Consider the following 17,278-nt stretch of genomic DNA (forward strand, 5'->3'; position numbering starts at 1 on the left):
ACCCAGGCGCCCCTAAAAATTTTTTTTGCATGTGTTCGTGAGTGTATGTCTTCCTTCTGATCCTTCAAATCCATTTCTCTGTTGTTCTTCTGCTTGTTTTTAAAACCTAACCTTACATTATAGATATAATTCATTATTTCTTTAGATGGTAGCCTTTGACGCCTGTGACGACAGGGATCATACGTTGTCACGTCATCCCGCCTTGCATTTCCGCGAACACCCCCTGGGAGTGGATTGTGCACTCCTTCCCCAGTATCTGCCGCTCGGCTATCTGCGCTTTCGCCTTCTTCGCTTTCGGTTCCTGCCCGGCCGGAAGCAGGTGATCCTCCTCCTGACGAATCTGCAGCCGGTCAATAGGAGCCTAATGCTACGCTACGTTACGTCAGGACGCCTGCGTCATTCGCCTGACGTCATCTCATAGGGAAGGCGTCCTCCGGCTCCTCACGAGAAGCAGGGTGAGTACAATCCAATGAGATATTTTCGAGACCCCACGGATGTAACTTTTATTAGTCTGTTGTTCTGAGTGTTCTGTATTATTATTGGTGACCTCTTGCTGTGCCTGGTTTGTAAGTCAGAGTTCATCACAGGCGTGTATCTAGAGGAAAAGACCTCGTGCAGGGTTGGGTCAGATCCGCGGTTTCCGGCGTCCGCTGGGCGGTTTTCGAGCATATTCCCCACGGGTAAGCAGGCACTGCTGTGTTATTTTTCTTTGTTCTTCCAATAGTTACCTATATAATTTAAATAAGATCTTTATATCTTTTTTTAAAAGTTTTTTTTTTTTTTGAAACAGCGTGCGCACAAGCAGGGGGAGCAGCAGAGAGAGAAGCAGGCTCCCCGCGGAGCAGGGAGCCCAGTGGGGGGGCTCAATCCCAGAACCCTGGGATCATGACCCCAGCCTAAGGCACTTAACCGCCTGAGCCACCCAGGTGCCCCTAAAAGTTTTTATTGTAATTCCAGTTAGCTCGTCGATGGTGTTAGATGACTTTCAGGTGTACAGTATGGCGATTCAGCGCTTCCATGCAGCAGCTGGTGCTCGTCTAAACTTCTTAACACCTTACTGTTTTCATCAGCTGTAAGTGGTGGAGCTCCTCATTCACAGCTGGATCCCGGTATTTAGCAATTACTAAACAAATGCTTATTACTAACTTGTATTTCCTCTTCTCAGCTACAATTCACGCTGGTGGCCTTGCGTAGTTCTTTCCTTGATTATAATACCATATTGTGTTTTTCTTTCCCATCTAATTTATTTGTTACAAATTGCTTTCCTAGTTATTATTCTTAATTTTTAGTAATTCCTGCTTTACAGAAGCTTAAATATTTTTAAAATGCAGTCATAGTTATAAATTTTTTCCCAGGTTTCTTCTTTTAATTTTGTGCTTAGTTGTCCCACACCTCGAGATCACATGGATACTCTGATTTTTTTTCTGGTTGTTGGGAGGTTTTCATAAGGACTCTACCACTTGCAGAATTTATTTACGGTTACTCTTTGCCATCAGAACTTTACGTTTTCTACTGTTTTGTTATTTGAAAAATTTTTCCGTGGTGATAGCTCTGATGGGATTGTGGAGTGATGTATCTTTGAAATTCATTTTATATTTCCCAAAATATCTGTGACTAAATAATTCAGTTTTTGTACTAATAAAAAGAAAGAACCACGTGGTTAGGATAAAATTGTGTGACAAATTATATAGAACATCAGACTAGCTTCATCTAGTGAAATTTTAGAATCTACTGGTGAAAACCTAAAACACAGGTTATTTTGGATGTTAACCCCAAAATGATTTTCAGCATTTGCTGTGAAGAGAGAATGAAAATAAACCAGAGTCCTAATTAGCTCAACAACCTTCACAGATGGTTTCAAGCTAATTAAATATTTTTCTTGAAAACCGAACTAAAAGTAAGTAGGTAATTAATAATTATACTCCTAGATCTTCTTACTATAGCTTTAATCAGCATTTGGTTTTAGTTATAACACATATGAAATGGGACTCAAATGACTTTTTTGAACCGAATATTTTAACCAAAGGAGTGTTGTTCCATTTAGTGCTGCCACTCATTATCACAAAATTGACATAGTTTAAAACATCTCTCAAATTTTTCATGTTAAACTGCCTTAAGGGCTGGCGATATGTTCCCTTTGCTGCCCTCAGGATACTTTGAGGGAAGATACACGTCCTGGCAACAGCCTAAAGAAATTTGGACTTAAGTTTGGGCACTGTGTTTGGGGGATCCACCTGATTAATGAGAAATGAGACTATTGGGGTGCCTGGGTGACTCAGTCAGGCGTCTGACTCTTGATCTCAGCTCAGGTCACGATCTCAGGGTGGCGAGTTCAAGTTGCACATTGGGCTCCACACTGGGCATGGGGCCTACTTAAAAAAGATGAGGCTATCGTTCCATCACTTACAATATTGTGGTCAGCTTCAAGTAACATAAAAATCCACTTACGGTGGCTAAAGGAAACAGATTCCTTCTTTCTGACATACTAAGAAGTTTCAGACTGCTGGCATGGCTTTCAGCTGCTCCATGATGTCAGGCCTGGTATTGGCTACGGTTCTTTTGTTGGTCTTTCACTCAGGGACTGCTGCCCCAGGGTCACAGGATGGCTGGGGTGTGTGTCTTCAGGCATCACTCCTGTGTTCGAGGCTGGAAGAAAGCACAAGAGTGGGGAACTAAGCCAGCGTGTTCCTCGTTGAACAGGAAAAGCAATGATTGCTCTAGTGTCGCCGGTCAGGACTAGGTCACACTGCCATCCCATCTGCAGGAATCCCGGGAGAGCAGGGGATAAGCTTGTCACAAAGGAGTCAGACCAATCGTGATCCATACATAGCTTGGATAGGAGCACATTACCTTCCATAACGAAGTAGGGTTCTGATGACGGGGATGAAGTGCGAATGGGGTAGGCCACCAGCCGTGTCTTACGCAAATGTGAATGGTGGTAGGTTGGCTATGCAGATGGTTCCGAAAAAGAATCGCAAAGTAAACAGTGGAAACCTCTTTAGAATATTTGAAGAATGCGTTGATTTAGTCATATTTTTTTGGTTAAAAAATAATAGTCGTGACTTTGTTCATACTTTGCAATTTTTAGTTAGTATTTTGGTTATCTTTCCTATTAAATTGCATTTTTCCTTAAGATAAGGGCAATATTTAGGGGCGCCTGGGTGGCTCAGTCAGTTGAATGTCTGCCTTTGGCTCAGGTCATGGTCCCAGGGTCCTGCTCCCTCTCCCTACTGCTCTGCCTACTTGTGCTCTCTCTGTCAAACAAATAAAATCTTTTAAAAAAGCTTAAAAAAGATAAGGACGGGGGCGCCTGGGTGGCACAGCGGTTAAGCGTCTGCCTTCGTCAGGGCGTGATCCGTTATGGGATCGAGCCCCACATCAGGATCCCTCCGTTATGAGCCTGCTTCTTCTCTCCCACTCCCCCTGCCTGTGTTCCCTCTCTCGCTGGCTGTCTCTATCTCTGTCAAATAAATAAATAAAATGTTTTTAAAAAAAAGGATGATATTTGTTTTTTTATGCCACCATGTATTTAGAATTCCATGTATTTTGTATACACTAAGGACATGCTTATTTAATGATTAAATGACAGTCAGATTTTGTGTTCCTTGAGTCCCTCCAGGATATGACATACTGTGCTTGGGATCTTCCACATTCGTGGACACCTACTCGTGTGGTATGATTGCTAGGGTAATCATCCCAAATTCTAGGATGTGCCAGGTTGTTCTTAGCAGTAGGGTTTGGCTAAAAGGGTCTCTGGAGCAGTCATAAAACTTTGCAATGACAGCAGCCTCAGAGGTGCTCACAAGCTAACTTTATTAGTGTTTTTGACCAAATAGATTGCATCAAGAATGCAAAGCGTCATATTTAGAGCCCTTCCACTTTATCAGAATAAGGTTATAGTCCGTGTTCCTGCCTTTGACATATACTTGCACGGTGCCGTGCTTCAGAGTGTGAGTCATCCAGGGAGTGAAACAGAGAAGTGTACAGACGTGTAGGTGCTTACAGCCAGAAAAGTGAAGTTCAGGGTTGGGTAGCGTGACTGTGTGTGGGAGACGTTCCTGAGTTGTGTTAATTACTGAGAAAAGAAACTAGGTGAATGGATAGTAGACACGGGAGCATGACTGACTTGTGCCAGAGACCCTCTCTTGGCAACAGTGAGGGATCAGAGGACGAAAGAAGTGGAAGGACCCCATGCTATAAACATCCAGAGAGTAGATGACCGATTCAGAATTCTTTTCTTGCAAAGGATAAATAACCCAGCCTACTTGAGCAAAAAACCGAATCCACTGACTTACGTAATTGGTCAGGCGGGGGTTCAGCTGGATGCAGGGGTGCCAACATTGCCAGCATAATCAGATTCTCTTCATCTCTAACTTGGTTCTGTCTCTCTGGCTGTCTTGGTTGTCCTTTCATGGGCACCAGAGAGCTGTCTCAGACCCTGTTATCACATGGAAGAGAAGGAAGGGCCCTGTGTGCCAGGGACAGTGACATAGCCTGCTCACTCTCCTCTCTGGGTCATCTCAGCATGTCCATGATGACACACTTCTGCCGTGCACATAGACCAGCTGGTCTCAGAGTGTGGTCCTCGGACCACCAGCATCAGTATCACCTGGGAACTTGGAAGAAAGGAAATGCTTGGGCCCCACCCCAGACCTACGAAATCAGAAAATCTAAGGGTGGGCCTCCATGTGTGCTTTCACAAACCCTCTGGGAATTTCTGGTGCAGATTAAAGTTTGAGGACCATTGGCTTCGAGAAACTGACTCCTGACTTGAGAAGGAGGCCTTGTTTGAGGGAGAATATATTTTAGCAGCAATAAGGGCGGTTTAGCCAAAGGTCAAGTTAGATGAACTTCTAGAATCTATCAAATGCCAGAAAAAGAGAAGAAAAATAACTGTAAGAGAGATTGCTGTGTGCTGTCTGAACATGGCTATTTTGACCCTGAAAAAATGCAAATGCATTTTTGTTCCCTTAGCGCACACTCTGCAGTCCAGTAATAATGCATTGTAAACAGACCATATTAAAACAAACAGTTCTCTCTCCATCTTTTTTTCAATATTTTCTCTAAATAGTTATTTGGTAATACACATTTTTCTGTTTTGTAGAGTCCCTAAATAGCAGAGGTCTCCGTTCGGAGGAGCCAACTCATGCCTCCTAGTGCCAGAATGTTCATGGAGTTTTCGTTTTACTAAATAAAGAGCTGGAGCTAAAGTCAGCCCTGTGGTGGTACTGGGCCCTCGACCCAGTAGGAAAAAGAAGGAACTGACAGTTCCCTTCCCCTCCTCAAACGCGAGCTGGTTGTGGACCAAACGGCGCCAAAGGGGAGTCACATTCTCCGGTTTTCTGTCTTTCCTTCTGGCCGTTTAGCGTCACAACGCCCTTATCGATGCCTTGGGTCACAACGTTGGACCCACGCTTTTAACATCGGGTGATGCTGCCTTTGTTTTCACTGCACACCCCCCCAAAAAATCCTCTAACATAAAAGGTTTCTTAGTGTAACACTTGCCTGGAAGGGTTAATCCTGGAAGAAGGGTTAGGGGTAGCAGACGCTGGCAATTTTCTGCGGCTGCCCGTACTGCTTGAAGTCAGAGTTCATCTGCAGCTTCACTGATTCGTTCTTCACATTGGCCCTGTTGACCTCTCAGCTTTCTTTGTCTTGGAAGAAGGACCACAGGCTCCCTTATGGCCCCAGGGCTTTTGCTTTCTCCGCCATGTGGACTCATGGCCTGGGAGATAGAAGGGACTTGGGCAATTGATCATTTATTTATTTATTGGTTTCCTCTAAGGCAGGCTGTGTTTAAATGCCAGGTGACACTGAGGGTCCCCGTCGTGGAGAGGGAGGCCCTCCCTCGTGCATGGTGTGGAGGGCCCGTGTGACCTACCCTTGCCTCAACGTGCATTTTAAGGGACGTTCTCTGCCATTGGAACTCTTCCAACTGCCTGCTGGCTGTGCTCCTTGGGCAGGTGACTTCACCTCTCTGGTCTCCATTGTAAAATGAGGATCATAATAGCACAAGGGGGTGGTGGTGAGCGTAAAGGGAATGAGTAGCCATAAACTGCTTAGCCTCATGCCTGGTGCGTGCTGAGCACTCAGTGTAAGCGTTAGTTCTTGTCTGGACTTCTCAGCTTGCTTCACTCACTCTGCCTCACATCCTGAGTTAGAAATATGACTCACGCTCCCCTGCTGCATGGACAGGGTCATCTCAAGGTCAGGGGCTCTATCTGCTCAACCTTTAGGATCATCCTTTAGTAGTTAAACCTCAGTGTAGTATCTTGAGCTCATGAGGAGCTCAAGAAATGTGTTTCGAGTTAAATCGAAGCCTCCTTGCCCCCACCCTGAGCATATTTGGCAAATTCCAAAGAAACAGGCCTCCCTGCTTCTCACTTTCACCTGAAAGTGAAGTTCTCCTACTTAATCTGTGGGTAGATCCCGGCCAGGGTTGCAATTCTCTAGATTCCTTTTGCACGATCATTCTTCTTACCACCAAAGCTGCCGCCTGCTCCCATGTCTTCTCCCCTTCTCCTCCAGTGGTCTTGGGGTCCCCCAGCCAAGGCTACTCGTAGGAATCCCACCCCATTAAAAAATAACACGCCAACCAGTCCCTCATCTGGGTCATCTGATAAGATGCCCCCCCCCATGCTCATTACACCCGGGACCTATAATCCTTTCACCCAATGGTGGCATGTCAGGCCTTCGAGGAAAACAGTGCCAGGTTGGACGAAGAGCTTTTGAGTTCTTCATGTCATGCTGTGTAAGCACTACGGTCACCTTCTCTTGTCTGTATGACCCTCTGACCCCATCCATGCTTTGGAACTCACTTTCACTACAGGAGCCAAGGCACAGGATAATGAACCAAGTACCTGACCGCTTCCGCCGCCCCAGATCTCTCAGCTGCTGTGCGGTTGCGGCCCAGGTCCCTGGCAGTGCTCTTGCCGGTGGGGAGACCAGGGGCCTGACTGCCTGGGCAGGAGAGCAGGAGTACGCTGGAGACAGGGCAGCGTCCTGTGAAAAGGGGAACAGTGAGAGCTCCAACGTCCACCACTTTGATGTGTAAATGCCCGTTCCCCTTCCCTGCTGTGGGTCTGAGAAGGCAGAATAGGCCTGAGCGGTGGGAGGTGCCTTCGTTTCCCAGGGCTGCTCTCACAAGCGCCACCAAGGGGGGGGTGTGGCGTGGTTTTTAAAACAACAATTCCTTTTCTCACAATTCTGGAGGCCAGAAGTCTGAAATGGGCAGGCCATGGGCTCTCCAAGGCTCCAGGGGAGAATCAGTTCTCTTCTTTGTCTTAGTGTCTGGCGTCACCCACGATCCTTGGCATTCCTTGGCTTGTAGACACATCTCTGTCTCCTGGCATCGTCTTCCTGTGTCTTCCCGTAGTCGTCTTATAAGGACACAGTCACATCGGATCAAAGGCCCACTGTCCTTCAGCAGGACCTCATCTTAACTAATGACATCTAAAACAACACTTTCAAATAATGCTGTGTTCTGAAACGTTGAGGGTTGGGACTTCCACGTATCTCTTTTGGGGGAAACATAATTCAACCCATTACACAAGAGCAGATGTTGTGATGTAGCTGTATGATAGGTGTTTTCATATTAGTTTGGATTGGAATTTTCCAGCAGGAGTATTTTTAAAATTATTTCTGTGACCCCCCCCCCCAAACAAAAGGTGGCCGATGAACTGCATAAGACTGGGGAATAAGTATACTCTTATCTATCATACATAACGTCCAGGGGCTTCTAGAACAAGGAAGTGAGATATGGAGCAGGTTTGGAGGTATGGATGGAGAAAGCACTAGCTTACTACAGCCACACCGAGTCCAGTCCCGTCATAAACTAGATCCATCCCTACCCAAGCTTCTGCTTTCAAAGAGAAGGAAACTAAGGCCCATAGAACCTTCCCACAGCTGGATTGAAAGTCCTCTCTGTTGTGATCTGTTGATCACTCTTTTCTCACCTTCATACATGGAGAGAAACCCATCTTTCCAGGTTTCCATTTCTAGCAGGAGCTGGGTTCCAGGCAGAGGTCAAGGCTGGTGCAAAAGACAGCTCGTTGGAAACTAAAGTCTCAGGGAATTGAGAGGTCCAGCGGCAGAGGGAAGTAGCGTCAGGTGTGCTTGGGTGAAGGCTTTCAGCGGTACCCCAGGAGCTGGCCTTTCTCCATCTGTTGACTCTGCTTTCCCCACCCAGTCTCACTGGCTTCATTTTTAATCACTGCTACTATTTCCCCCCAAAGGTAACCAAACCGTTGTCCTGACTTCTGCCGCCATTGATTGGTTTTGCCTAGCTTTGAAGTTTATATAGTGAAGATTAGCACGGCCCTTGCACAAGGATGACATGCAAATTCGTGAAGTTTATATGAATGAAATCATGCCACGTATATTTAATGTCTGCTTCTTTTGTGTACATTATGTTGGTAGGAACTGTCCACTTTTTCAATGCTATTTGTGGTATGAATATATCACAACTCACAGCGCATCTTTCTCATCTGCGAAAGATGAACACTTTCAGTTTTTAACTCTGACTGCCAGAAACTTCTGTATATGTTTTTTTTTGAGTGGGCACCTAAACACATGTGTGCTAGGAGGAGAATTGCTAGGTAAGAGGATTTGCGTGTTCTCAGTGTTAGGAGATAATGCAAAGCAGTGTTCCTACGTGATTGCGTGAATTTATGCTCACCCCAGCGGTAGACGAGACTTCGTTTGTTCTAGTGTCAGTCTTTTAAATGTTACTACTCTGGTGGTGTGTTGTGATTCCTTACCATGATGTAATTTGATTTTCCCTGGAGATGAATGAACGGTTTTATTATATATTTATTGGTCATTTAAATACCCTACTTTGTAAAGAAGCTTTTTAAATCTTATGTATTTATTTGAGAGGGGGTGCCCAGGGAGAAGGAGAGGCAGAGAATCCCAAGCAGACTCCATGCTCCGTGCATGGAGTCTCATGACCCATGAGATCATGAGCTGAGCCAAAATCCAGAGTCAGACACTTAACTGACTGAGCCACCAAGGTGCCCCACCTGTTTAAATCCTTTGGCTGTTTTTGGAGGTCATTTATGTTTTTCTTACCGATTTGAAGGTTTTTTTAAAAATATGTGTTTTAAAAAAATCTTTTGTGGGGTATATGCATATGAATATTTTCTCCCACTCTCCACGTGCCTTTTTACTCTCTCAAGATATCTAACAATGAGCAGAAATTTTTAATTTTAATGTAATCAAATTTATCATTCTTTTCTCTTGTAATTAGTATTTTTGCATCTGGTTTAAGTAATCTAAAGCGCTTTTTTACTGTTCATATTTATACCTGTGATCCAGCTCAAATATATTTTTATGCTTGGTATGAGATAGAAGTTAGTGATGCATTTTTCATATTGATACCCTGTTGACCCAGCACCTGTTTAATGAGATCAGCTTTCTCTGCTGCTATGAAGTGATACTTTTGTCATAAATCAAGTTTCTCTCTCTTTTTCTCCCTCTGTGATGTATATGTCTGTATTTCTTTCACCCCATTGTATCGTCTTTGTGCCAGTACCATACTGTTTTACTTACTGCAGCTTTAGAGCACACATTGACATCTGGTGGTGTAAATCCTCCAACCTTGTTCTTTTTCCTCAGGACTGTTTTGGCTTTTAATATTAGAATCACCTTGTTCATTACACACACACACACACACACACACACACACACCTGCTGGTATATTGCATGTTGAATCTTTAGCTCCGTCTGGAGAGAATATACATATTCAGTATATAATATTAAACATTTAAATCCATGAACATAGTATATCCCTCTATTTTATTAGACGGTCTTGAATTTCTCTCAGTGATATTTTGTTATTTTCTGAGTAGCTTTTTACATTTTCTATTTGGCTTATTTTCAGGTGTTTGGTATTTTTTTGGTGCTGTTATGTTAGCATACCATTTACTTTTCTCTTTCTTATTGCTAATGAATAGAAATACAACATGCTTTTGTATTTTGAATTTGTGTCTAGTGACCTTGCTGATCTAAGTAGTCTAAGTTTGTTCACTGGTTTTAATGACATATCTGTAGGTTCTTTTGGATCTCTTATACACACAGTCCTGCTGTTTGTGAATAATATTTCTTTTGTTTTGTTGTGCTGGCTAGGATCTTTAGTACAATGTTCAAGAGAAATGGTGAGAGGGGACATCATTGTTTTGTTTCTGACTTGAAGAGAAACTCTTTAAGTGTTTTGTCATTAAATATTATGCTTGATGTAAATTCTCTTGTAGACACCTTTTGGCAGACAAAGAAAATTATGTTCTATTTCCAGTTTACTGCATTTTATTATGCTTGGATATTGAGACTTATCACATGGTTTTTCTATATCTTTTTAGTTGATCAGTTGATTTTTGAAAATTCCATTGATTGAATTTGAAATGTTAAACTGACTCATTTAAGAGTGGGAATATGACCAATTTTGTTGTGGCGTACTATTTTTATATTGCTGAATTTGACTTGCTATCCTTTTGTTTAGAACTTCTGCTACTTTGCTCTGAGAGATCTTGGCCTATGATTTCCTTGTAGTTTCCTTGCCAGGTTTTTTTGGTAATAAGATTATACTGGCCTCATAAAATCAGTTGGGAAGTGTTCCCTTTTTTGTTCTAGTCCCTAGAAGTTTTGTTTAAAATAGTTAATTTCTTCCTTAAACGTTCAGTGGATCTTGACAGCGAGCCTCTCGGAGACTGGAGTTTTCTTTGTGGGGAGGTTTTAAATTATGGATCCAATTTCTTTAATAAATATAGGATTATTTAGATTTTTTATTTCTTCTTATGCCAGTTTGTAAATTGTATTTTTCTGGAAATGTGCCTTGTCTGAAATTTCAAATGTGTTTGCACAAAATTGTTCAAAAATATTCTCTTACCGTTCCCTGATTATTTGTAGGATCTGTAGTGATAACCCCCTTTTGAGGTCCAGAATTGGAAATTTGTACCTTCTCTGCTCTTGATCGGTTGTATTTGCTGTATTGCTTCTTTTCAGTTGTTTTGGTCTTTTCAAAGGAACATGTTTTGGTCTTTTCAAAGGAACAGCTTTTGACTTTCTTGATTTTGTTAAATTTGTTTTCTATTTCATCAGTTTTTCTGTCCTAGACGTATTTTTTTTCTTTCTACTTTTCTTGAGTTTAATATGCTTTTTAACCCTATGTCTTCCTTTTAAAGTTTATTTTTATTTTTTAGTATGCCCAAAGTGCAGCTCAAACTCACAGCCCTGAGATCAAGAGTTGCGTGCTCTATAGACAGCCAGCCAGGCGCCCCTACCCCTATCCCTGTGTTCTTGAGATGGTTACATAAGTCACTGGTTTTGAGCCCTTTTCTCTTCTGATCTGTGTCTTCAAATCTGATTCCCAGCAAGGACTGCTCTAGCAGTAGCCTATTCTTGACATGCTGTGGCCTCACAATCTTCTATCACATGTATTTCCTCATTTCCATTCCTAGTTCTTCATAATCCATTAGTTATTTATAAGAGTATTGCTTAATTTCCAAGCATTTGAGGTATTTTTCTGTGTCTTGCATATTGGTTTCCAGCATGATTCCACTGAACTCAGAGGGCATATTCTGCATGGCTTCAGATTTTCGGAATTCACTGGAACTTCCTTTATGGACTAACAGATAGCTGCAGGTTAACTGAACAATGCTCTGAACATGGAAAAATACACATTCTGCAGTTGTTGAATTCAGTGTTTTATATATGCCAATCAGTCAAGTTTGTTCGAATTTCCTACATTTTCACTTTTTAAATCTGTTTTATCAGTTACTGAAAGAAGTGTATTTAAATCTTTCATTTTGATTGTAGATTTGTTATTTTTCCTTTGCTTTCTTTTTGTGGTCATATCAGCATTTTTTATTCTATTTTTTTTCTCTTTATTCAATCGTTAAATACACACACATATATTTTACTCTTCCTTTTGCTTACTGTCAGTGACAAAAGCATACTCCCTTGATTTATAAGTGTATGAAGAAATTGGTTCTATCATTACTTTCTTCGCAAGGTTCCTCCCCTCTTTTCTGTTATTTTCATGTATTTTAATTTACACACATTTAACACTCCACAAGGTGTTGTTGTTGTATTGACAGCAAATATTCGTTCAGATTTGCCCACATACATACTCTTTGTGTTGGTCTTCATTCCCTCCTGCATTCTGGGCTTTCCTCTGAGATTAGTTCCCTTTTGTCCTGAAGAACTTCCTTCAGTATTCCTTCTGAAACAGTCCTGTTGATGACAGGTTATTTTAACGTTCTTTATTTCATCTTTGGTGTTTTGGGGGAAGAGTATTTTCACAGGCTGGTCAGTTGGGGTGGCGGTTGTTATCTTTCAGCACTGAAAGGGTGGCATGTGTTGGGAAAGGCCGTGTTGTGCAAAGGCCGTGTTGTGCATGCCCGTTTCAGCCCCCACTCAGCTGCGTCAGAGTAGGCCTGCAGCTTGGAACCCTTCCCGACCAAGAGATAAAGAGCCCACACAGCCTGTGCTGGGCTTGTTGCCTTGTGTGGGGCTATTTCCCCCTGCTTCCTGCTCACGGGCTGCTCTTTCACTCTGCGTAAGGCACACGTATCATATGGCACCTCGCCAACCCCAGTGTACGTCTCTCTTCCCCTGGGAGGGGATGGAGCTCCATCCGGTGTGGCATGAGAGGGGCGTGTGTAGGCAAAGTGTCCCGTGTCACCTGCTGGGAGAGGCTTGCTTCCAGGGGGCACTGATGCCTCTGTTGAAGCTGATCTTACTGTCTGTGCTCTACGTTAGCAAGGTGCTGTGTTCCGTCCAGGGCTTGGCAGCGGTGTTCCTTGGAGACTGATCCCAAAATGCAGTGGGCAGAAGTGTTGGGAGGCTTCCCTGGGATTGGCGATTGGTACATGGTCCTTTGTTCCGTTGGGATTGGTAGCTGGGACAAGGTAATCTGTGCCCAGTAGTCTGTCATCTTCTGACTTATCTCTTTTCTGTTCAAAAATCATCTGGAAATCTCATTATTTTTCTATTCAGGAAGGGTTATCTTTTCCCTCTGTTGTTGGTTTTTAGCAGCTCTGCCATGATATGCCAAAGTATGACTTCCCTTGTTGTCATTTACTTGGATAGGATAGTGTTTCTTGAAATTGTGCCTTGTCTTTCTATGGTTTTCAAAACTTTTCTTTTATTTACTTTCTAAATAAAATTGCAGGTCCATTTTCTTACCTCTTTCTGGGATGTCAGTTACACATGTAAACTTTTTACCATGAGCCACATGTTTCTTCTTCTTCTCTGTACTTTCTGTTGTCTTTTCTTGTGTCTCGGGTGGGAGCATAGCTGTGTTTTTTCTCCAACTGTGCTTAGCTTGCTGTTAAACCCACTTATTGAGTTATTAATTTCAGATATGACTTTTATAATTCTCGAATCTAGATGTGATTGTTTTCTCACATATTCAGTTTTCTAATGACGTTCATCATGGTTTCCTGTGTTTTACTGAACATATTAATGTTAGTTATTTTAGAAGCCATAGCTGATAATTCTGCTGTATTATGTGAATCTGTTTCTATTATCCCTTTTCCCTTTTGCCTTTGAGTCCTATGTCCTCACATTCATGATATTTTTTGACTGATTGGTAGATATTGCATATAAAAATTATGTAAGATCTTCACCCTTTTCCCCAGCCAATTAGCTTCTTAGCTTTTCATCCCAGTGATGCTTATAAAATAGTAAATGTCTTGAGTCTTTTGTCTTCTTGTGAAGAAGACTCATCACACTGGTAGCTCATCACTTTGGTAGCTCTTAGAATCCTTTAAACAGATTACTCCCCCCCAAAAAAACCTAGCAGCTCTAGTTATTAGTGGCAGATACAAGGTAACTTTTCACAGTCAGAAGCAGAAATCTTTCTAAAAATTTTCATCTTTGAGTTAGACCCTTTTTTGGTGGACATTTTAGGCTCCTAGAACCATGAGCTTTGTGACTTAGCCTCACTTCCTTGTTCTAGAAGCCCCTGGAAGTTATGTATGATAGATAAGAGTACACTTATTCCCCTGTCTTATGCAGTTCATAGGCCATCTTTTGGGGGGGGGGTCACAGAAATAATTTTAAAAATACTCCTGCTAGAAAATTCTCACAACTTTGAGTCTTTAAGGGATGTGTTTTTCAATCTTCCATGACAGGAAGAGAATTATTTGTATTTACCAGATTTCTCTGTAGTTAAAAAAATTTTATATTATAGTTGTGGATCTTCTGGGTTCTACTAATGGAAACAAGTGGCCCCTTCCACAGTTCTGCGTGAGGTAGGAAATAACAGGTTGATGAAAAAGATCTGCCACGTAGATTTACGTAGAACTGTGGAAAGAGAGAATGTGTTTCTGATACTGGTCTTTTGACTCTGTCATGTCCTATTTAGGCTTGATTTTGAGTTTGGGTTTCGTTGTGCGAATGCATCGGATTCCACGTTCTTTATATTCTCTGTCCGTAAAAATGGATTCTCGTTGTATAGGATCATAATCATTAATTGGATAGGTTAGAAGTTAAAGACAAGAGCATGTGTAGGGGCAGTGACTGCAGGGGGCCTGCTGGTTCTGTGCAGGATGAGTTAGTTCCCTAAATGGTGGTTAACTTTAGAGAGTTAGTTTTAAATTATTAGAGCATGTTTCCTTAAGTATCTCATAGACTCCACTTTTATGGGTGGCATGATTCATATGTCAAATGTTAAGGGTATGGAGTGTGGGCTGCAGGGCAGGGAAGGGCTCCTGGGTGAGGAAAGAACAACACAATTAAATAGCCAAGTGTATTTACTGGGTCACTTCTCAGAGAAGTTTGTGTGTTTAATATACGCAAATAATGAATCATGGAACAATACATCAAAAAGTAATGATATACTGTATGGTGACTAACATAATAAAAAATTATTATTAAAAAAAAAGACTGTCAGAGGGGTGCCTGGGTGGCACAGCGGTTAGGCGTCTGCCTTCGGCTCAGGGCGTGATCCCGGCGTTGCGAGATCGAGCCCCACATCAGGCTCCTCCGCTATGAGCCTGCTTCTTCCTCCCACTCCCCCTGCTTGTGTTCCCTCTCTCGCTGGCTGTCTCTATCTCTGTCGAATAAATAAATAAAATCTTTAAAAAAAAAAAAAAGACTGTCAGAAAAAAACATAAAATAAAATATGCACTGTGACTGTCCAAGGTATGAAAGGGTGAAATGAGAATACAGCGTTTCTTAAATGAATCTGAACTCTGTCTGGCCTTGACTTTCTTAGTGCTTCAAAGGACCTTCACACACTTTTTTAAAAAATAAAGCGTAGGTTTGGTGATGATGCTGACAGTGGGAGGGAGGGAGTGTTGAACAAGACAGCCCCAGATGGGATGATAAATTTCTCTTCTTTCCATTCCTTATATTCATTGTCAGTGTTGTCATATTACGCAATGTTTCTTATTTGTGTAGGGGTCTTTTTTGGTACTAACTTTAAGCCCTTGGCAGGACAGTTTCTATAGAAACTAAGCAACCAGCCAAACAGAATGCTCAAAGCGCCTCCCTCCCTTGGAAGTCAAGTGTGGATGATGGGAAGGGGGCGGCATTGGCAGCATCTCCTCCGGGGAAATCCCTTTGCTTGACCCTCAATACCTCTCCTATCTTTCATTCACCTGACAGCTTGGTTTCCCAGGGGTGACCGGCAGGTGGGGGTGGGGTAACCCTGAGATACCCAGAGTCCAGAAAATCCTTCCTGTAGGGGATGAGTTCCAAGGGCAGATCATACCAAATCATAGGCTCATGCCCATTCCCTTAGTTGAGAGCAACCGCAAGTGGGAAAAGAGGTTACGAAGAGTCAGGCTGGGGGCGAGGGGGATGGTGGTTAGTTATATAATTAATAAATCTCTTACAAAATACTATTTGATTAAGTCCCTTTTTTCTCATGAGACCACAATATCTATGAGTTACTAAATGTCTGTTACTGGCATGGTATGTGTGTGTGTGCGTGCGTGTGTGTGTGTGTGTGTTTTGGGAGGCTGGGGGAGGTAAGACCCCATATATATTCCCCTGGGTCTTCCAGAGAGTAGTAACGCTTGTGGCTACTGGGAGGGGGAGGAGGTCAGAGGGAATCTTGTATCCAATTTGGCAACAATAACATAGCTACTTACTTAAGATACACGAGAAAAAAGGAAATTTTGGAGCGTGGGGAAGAAAAATCATAGCTAGTGACAGATAGCAGGTCTCATTGTACCAACCACACCCTAGCACTCAAGTCTGCTTTCCCTGTCACTCTGAGCAGAGCTACTCCTGTTAACTTTGGTGGCGATGATGGGGGTGGGGGCCGGGCTGTTATTTGCCTTGACTCTTCCAAAGAAATTTCATAAATAGTTTGCTTAGTATGTCAGTCCGTGCATCTGGGAAGCATAATGCGTTCTTGGCACCATGGTGCACTGTGACGCTCGTCGTTGCCTCTCGGAGAAAAAGAAGGGGGGATACCATCTATTTCGAGTATTGGATATTTTGGTGTCCGTTATTTAGAAAGTTGTGATTGGGAACTCTCTTCAAGCTGAGATTATTTTTGTCCCTAAATAATCAAAGCCAGGTGCCCTTCAGGAGGTCGCAGGGTGGTGGCTGGTGTACTTGGATAGAACCAATTGCTGTCATGCGAAGCACATCACCACATTACTGAAGAGGGCATTTGGACAATGAAAATTGTTCCAGGGAGGTTTGGCCTTATGGTTCTGATAATGTATATGGCAGCGCTGGGGACGCAAATTTACTTTCACTGGGATAAACAATACAAAACTGTGGCTTCTTTGATGGTGTTTTGGTTGATTTGGGGGAAGGGAGGTGACCAATTATAAGGGGTAAGTTATAGTCCGTGGAACCTAGTTTCTAATTTCTTTTTCTCCCCTACCATTGAGTGGTTGTGTGATTTTTGCAAGACTTTAACCCTCTTTATGAGCTGCTTTTTTCTTCATTCAAACACGGGAGGGAGAGTATCTACTCCAGAAGTCGTGAAGATCAAGTTTGAAGAGTAAAAAAACCCTCAAGACCCCGAATTTCTTCTTTCCTCTTCCTTTTCCAGCTCACCAGTGCTTTTGCACGCAACCTAATTATCATCATCATGACCATCACTGTGTAAACCGTCTTACACCGGTGTTAACTCTTACACCTTCACTCTGTTATTCATCCCCCATGCGATTAGCCATCTCTCTGAAGCAGATCTTTGATCGTGATATGACTCGAATCAGACACCTTCACCTGGATGCTTGGTGTCCTTCCGGCCCACGTCCAAAGTCTTCACGATCAGGTTCCAGCCTTCCTTTGTAGCTCTAGCAGTCAGTGC

The 17,278-nt window shown here is 42.7% G+C and overlaps 1 long non-coding RNA gene and 1 other non-coding gene across 2 annotated transcripts in view; both read left to right on the plus strand.

Moving 5' to 3' along the window:
* Positions 1-407: 407 nt before the first annotated feature.
* Positions 408-17,278, plus strand: part of LOC109490988 — a 128,063-nt gene continuing 111,192 nt past the window's right edge. The window contains exon 1 of the long non-coding RNA XR_002144367.2: positions 408-455. This is a non-coding gene — a long non-coding RNA (uncharacterized LOC109490988). The remainder of the gene's footprint in view (positions 456-17,278) is intronic.
* On the plus strand, positions 8,261-8,365 carry LOC117797049. The gene has a single exon (XR_004621859.1). It is a non-coding gene; the product is annotated as a U6 spliceosomal RNA (small nuclear RNA).

Source organism: Ailuropoda melanoleuca, chromosome 17 (assembly GCF_002007445.2).
Source record: "Ailuropoda melanoleuca isolate Jingjing chromosome 17, ASM200744v2, whole genome shotgun sequence".
NCBI lineage: Eukaryota > Metazoa > Chordata > Mammalia > Carnivora > Ursidae > Ailuropoda > Ailuropoda melanoleuca.